Source organism: Eubalaena glacialis, chromosome 3 (genome assembly GCF_028564815.1).
Source record: "Eubalaena glacialis isolate mEubGla1 chromosome 3, mEubGla1.1.hap2.+ XY, whole genome shotgun sequence".
In the NCBI taxonomy this organism is placed as follows: Eukaryota; Metazoa; Chordata; class Mammalia; order Artiodactyla; family Balaenidae; genus Eubalaena; species Eubalaena glacialis.
In genome coordinates this window covers 184,877,261-184,883,260 of record NC_083718.1, presented here as the reverse complement: position 1 = coordinate 184,883,260, position 6,000 = coordinate 184,877,261, and the positions used below count along the sequence as shown (strand labels likewise).

At 44.8% G+C, this 6,000-nt stretch overlaps 1 protein-coding gene across 5 annotated transcripts in view; it reads left to right on the top strand.

Moving 5' to 3' along the window:
- The first annotated feature begins 212 nt into the window (after positions 1-212).
- The window catches only part of PRDM2 (PR/SET domain 2), a 118,538-nt gene continuing 112,750 nt past the window's right edge, over positions 213-6,000 (top strand). For 4 of the 5 annotated variants that reach the window (XM_061184929.1, XM_061184922.1, XM_061184923.1 and 1 more), the window contains exon 1: positions 243-276. The gene's annotated coding sequence lies outside the window, so the exon portion shown is untranslated. Of the gene's footprint in view, positions 277-6,000 lie in introns of all 5 variants that reach the window. The other variant, XM_061184927.1, reaches the window with a different exon arrangement.

Here is a 6,000-nt window from a genome sequence, read left to right as displayed (position 1 = left end):
GGCGGCCCGGGTCCGGGCCCTCGGGGTGTGTGCGGCCCGGGTCTGGGCCCTCCGGCAGCGGCGCGTCGGGGTCTGCTCAGCCGCGGGTCGCGGCCCTAGCCTACGGCGCGGGTAGAGCGGGTCCCCGAGGCCGTGCGGCCGGCGCCAACCGACGTCACTTCCGACCGGAGCCAAGATGGCGGCGGCACGGCCGCGGGCTCCTGGGCCGGCGGAGGGGCGGCGGCGGCTCGGGCGGCGGCTCTCGGCGCTGTGAGGCGCGGGGCGCGGCGGGCGCAGGTAAGAGGCGGCCGGGGCGGGTGGCTTCCGGGACGGCGGCGGGCTCGGCGCCGGGACTCCCGTTCCTGCCCGCGAGGAGCGAGGCGGCAGGGGCGACACGCCGGGGACCCGGGCGGGCCGGCGGGCGCGCCCCTTCCGAGGTTCCGAGGTTCCGGTGTCCCGCGCCCTCGGGGGCCCCGGAACGAGGCGCAGCCCGCCGGCAGCCCGGTGGCGGTCCGGGGTCAGTCCGTCCCGCGACGAGCACCCCGGCCCGGCCTTGGGGCCCGGCGCCGGGAAGTAGTGGGGTCCGCTTTGTCGCTGTTGGTTTGCCGCGCGCCCCGCGGGGAGGACGCGTGTGGGCTGCGGGGCGGCGGCGCCGGGCGGGCGGCTGCGACTCCAGCGGGACCCGGGGCGCCCGCGGGTCCCAGGGCCGTTCCAATTTCAAGTCGTCTTGCTTCTCTTTTTTGTGTTGCAGCCGAACGTGTCTTTCACACTTGCGTTCTGAATTTGTTTTGTGTCTCGCGTCTTTGTGTTTCCTCAATCCACAAAGTGTGGTTTAAGCCTGGGAGTGTTCTCCCTCGGTAATCCCATCGTAGACCCACCGGTGTTTTTAACAGACGTGCAGTTCTCTCTTACTCATTTTGTTACCAAAGATACCCACGAACCTGTTTTTTGATGGTGGCAAGGGAGACACGAAGTAGACCAAACAGGTCAGCGTCTTTCCCACACCTTCGTGGTTGCTCCCGACCCACACGTGAACCGCTGAACCGGGAATAACCCCACATCGACCCGGGAAGCCCACGTTCCCTCAACTACGCAGCTGTAATTTCCCCAGAGAGGACACGCATGCTGGCCCCTCATCTTCCGTTCAGCGTTGCGTTGGGGTTTTGGTTTTATTTCAGAGGTGGAACGCCCTTTAGTGAATCCCAGTTAAGTCTTTAAATCCCTCTAATCAGACACTAAAATGGTCCTACCCAGAAGGCGATTAAAATGTTTCTTAAAGTTTTTGTTTACTACAGAAAAGCAACCACAGTGTTTTAACAAACGGAACCTTTCAGTGATTCTCTTGAGATGCCAGACTTCGTCTCCGTTTCATCAGTTGTGTGCAAGTATTGGGGAAATGTAGGCCTTTAAACGTTGGGTTTTTTTTTGTTTTTTTTTTTAACATGTTATGAAATGTGCTGTACAAATATTAAGGAGGGGGAACTGAGAGACATATCGTATGTTCCTTTTTAGTAGGGTCTTGCTTTTGAGATGGCATGCAGCTGCCCCTTCATTCTCCAGAAGCTAACTTACACTCATTTGCCCACATTCTTTTACATGTAGAATCTCAGTGTAGCCTTGAGAGGACCTTTAAAGATCGTCCAACTCCCTCATTTCAAGCGATGGAAACTGAGATTGAAATTCATAGTGGGACTAACATTTGTTCACAGCTTCTGGTATTCCAGGGCTCTTTTTACACATCTTTTTTGGTTTGGTTTAAATAAGTTAATACATTTGAAGTGGTTAGAAAAGTGCCAGGCACGTAATCATAACGCTCAATAGAGGTTCGCTTTTGTTGATTCTGAAGGTGGTTTCTTTCATTGAAAAGTTGGCACATTCACATTGGTTTTTTCTCATTTTGTGGCCAGTTCCTGAAACAATTCGGTATAAATTTGTAATAATGTATTGATATTCGTTTTGTAAGTACAAAATGTAACAAAAGATTCTCACTGTAGGACAATTTGAGAATGGAGAAAAACACAAAGAAGGAATAGAAATCAGCCATTCCCTTCCCACTCCTCAGATAACCACTGTGAACATTTTGGCAGACGTCCTCCCCCTCCCTGTCTCTCTTGGTGTGCATGAGTGTATTTCTTTCCTTGTATATATTTATTCACTTCTATATATTTACATTTTCTACAGTATTGATATCATATATACTGTTTGTCTTCCCTTATGATATTGTGAGCATATATCCAAGCCACTGAATCTTCTTCAATATGATTTTTAATGGCCATGTCATATATGCACTGGCCATAATTTATTTATCAATTCCGTATTGATCAGTAAGGTTTCTATAGCCTGAGATTTTCTTTTCGTTAACATTTGTTTAAAAGGTTTTTCTACTGTGAATTTTAAAGTTTTGTCATCTTTTAAGATACGTGAGAATGTAAATTGTTTTTTAGCCTCTAAACACGCATTCTTCCTGCCAATGCAGTTTTAAGAAATAGCACTCCATTTCAGCTCCCTTTTATTCTCCTCCTTCAGCCGGGTCTGTGCAGTTACATACGTATATCTGTACGAATATTCTTTTGATGATTATTTTACGTTAGATGTTTATTTATTCATGGGACTGTTTCTTTAAGCTGCCCATCTCTTTTCAAGTTCCAGATCTGATTTACAAACCTTTTAAGTCCTGTTAAATCATAGACTTTCCGGGATGGAAAGCACCTTAGGTTATTTACTATTTTCATGTCTTCTGACTTGCTTTTCATGCTATTTTTAATCCCCATGCAGAAGAAAAAAAGCCTGTGGGCTGCACTAGAAAACTCCACAGTGGGGACTGAAAAGGGAGTAGGTGGACAGTGGGGGAAAATTGTCAAGCTTGCGTGGCAATGTGTAGATCCAGGGAGTTTCCAAATGATGGGGATGTTGCCCGACAGAGACTGCTACTGACGCTGCTGACGTGTGTCCGGGGCTGTGCCCTTTGCCTGGAGCGCCTCAGTTACGCTGTGCTCCTCCCAGCACTTGGTGAGAGGTCTGGGGTCCTGTTCTGGCTCTACTTTTGAAGTTAGTTGTTTATAGTTAGAGCTGATAAAATCATCTGAAGGCAGTACTTAGGTTCCCCTAAAGCGGGGTTTCTTGGCCTCAACATGGTTGACTTTGGGGTTGGGTAATTTGTGTGGGCTGACCTGTACCTTGTAGGATGTTTGGCAGCACCCCTAACCTCTACCCCCCAGATGCCAGTGGCACCTCCGCCAGGTGTGACAGTCGACAGAGTCTCTAGGCATTACCAGATGTCTGTCCCTTGGCGGGGCAAAATCACCCCAGTTCGCAGCCACTGCATTAAAGGAAGGTCCCTCAGACTGGGTGGTTGAATCATTGAAGCGGTTTATGGAATCTCTGTAGTCACAGAACTGGAAGAATATACTATTCAACGCATGGTTCACCTCAAGTCCCCACTGAAGCCAGGGAATGGACCTACTGTGGAAGTTCTTTCCTGAGTTTGGTTTTATGACTTTGTTGAACGGTCACTTTCAGAAATTTTGCTTTGGCGTCCCTTTCGTGGCAAGAGGTAAAGCAACGTGAGGTAACCTGGAAACTACGGAGGAGTTTTCATGACATAGGATCAGCGTTCCCAGTATGTAGGTTAAATTATTAGGAATTTTAAATAAATTTGCATAGAGTTGATACCTGGTGAATAATTTAAGCTTGTGGTCTGTTATACTGAATAACACGGAAACAATGGTCTTTTCTCCTAGAAAATGAGACTTAGTGAAGCAACCCCTTAAAAACTGATGATAGAAGTCTAGTTTTTCTAGAATCTTTTTTTTTTTAAACCACCGGTTCAGGGTTATGCACTGAAAGTGATAAATTTGTCCTGAAGAAATAAAGTTTACTTTTGAAGTGCTTACTAACTTTATTACTTTATAATTTAGAGATAGGTTATTGATCTTTATGGCAAACATGCAACTTCCCCTGGGGAAAAAAAGTACAAGTTGTCAAATCTTTATTTGAATTATTTAAAAGAACAGATAGTATAGACTGAAATTTTATCATGGCGTAAGTAATCTTTAATCAGTAGTAATAGTAATAATAATAATAATGAGTAATTTAGAACTTAACAGATAAATAAAGCAGAAAAAAAGAGATGTGCTCTTGGACCACATTTGGTAATGGGGTGGTTTTCTGCATTACAGAGTATCTGAATGTACAGAATCACATTCATGCAGTGGGGTGAATGCATGTGTCATTTAAATATTCTTTCTTAAAGAGAATGCCTTTCATTCCCCACCCCGACTTCCCTGAAGCATGTATTAGAGTTATTGTATGTAATAAATCTGGTTCATTTGGAGTGAATTATACTTATAATATTTTTCTCAGTACTATATAATATTTATTCTTAGGGTCTTGGTTCACGTCATCTACTCTGTTTTCATTTATTAGTCCTTTGGAACATGCAATAAAGGAGGTTTCACTGAATACTTATATATTTGCCAGCCATTTTGGTGAAAAACGTATTTTGTAGCTCTTGCAATAAATCATATGATAGGCTTTGCTTTGGAAGAGCTAAATTACTTCTTGGCACAGTTTGCCTGAAATGTGGAAAGCTAAGTGCAACTGTTAGTTTGATTACGGTGGGCAGCCTGTCTGGAAATTGGCGAAACTTACAGATTCTACATGTGCGTATAAGTAGTTCCACTAAGACTTCATTAAACTCTGGTGGGAAAATTCTGTGGCATTTTCAAATAATTTAAATGATGCCATCAATATTTGAAAAGAATTGTGAGATTCACCAAACCCTTATATACCAGTATGAATTCTGCACATTTCATAAGACCTTATTAAGGCAGTGTAAATTAGGCATAAATTGGAGTATCAGTATAAAAATGAGATTCTAAATGTTTCCCATTCCGTGAGTCTTACTTTAGGGACTTTGCCGTAATTCTGAAAGGCCTAATTTTGAAGTACATCTAAAAGTAGGAATTTTAAAAAGAAGGACTCTTGGGATGAATTTAGATTCTTCATTGTGAAGCTCTGTTACCTCTGTTAGAGGTTATTGAGCAGGTCAGGTCACTTGTTTTGGGAGATAAATATTGTATCAGTGCAATTCCCTGGTAATTTATTTGAGCGCTACCTCAATATACAGGGTAAACTGTCTCACAGATCAAGCGCAGGGACTTCGTTGTTTCTGGCAGTGGTAGGGGTAGGACAGTTATCCTCTCTCTCTTCTTCCTGTTTGAAAAGTGTGGACAGTGATTACTTCTGTCCTTTCCTGGGATGTTTTAAGAAGAATAGGTGAATATGTGAGCAATTTGAGATACTTTAGGTTTTTCAGAAACATTAATAGCGTTTTTCTTAGATACATGTTTAATATAATAGGTATTGAGGGACAACATGGCACAGTTATTTTCAAGAGAAACATTTCCAAGTTACCTCTGAGTCCTAAAGGTTTTTGGCCTATCCCATCCTCCCCCTACTGAACATGGTGGAGGGGCGACTTTTTTTCCTAGTTTTTTCCACGCCTTGCACAAAGCCCAGTCCTTCAACTTCTACTCTTCTCTCTGGATATTTTTTCTCTTGGCAATTTCCTCTGTCCCTAGGCACCCCCTTGTGGCTGAAGACTTCTAAATCTCTGTCCCCCACCTTGAAGGCAGTCTGTGGTGGGACTTTTTTTTCCCGTTTGATGGATGCAGCTTCCCCTGAATGTCTGGCCTCTCCTCAGAGTCTCTAAAATGGAGCTCACCACCTTCCACTTAAATACCATCCCTACTGCTGGCTGCCCTGTCTTTAAAATATACACATTCTTCTTGTCAGTCACATTCCAGATTTTGAACTCATCTTCACCATCTCTTTTTACCTCCTGTTCAGTTAGAAAACACATTCTGTTCATTCTTCCTCTGCAGGGCTAGTCATATTTTTTGTTTCTTTTCAGCTGTCATCTGTGTTTCGAACCTTTATCGCTCATCATCCAGATTCTTAACCGGCTTGCCTGGCCCCAGTCTTTCTGGCTGCCCTTTCCTCTCCTGCCTCCTCACTCTT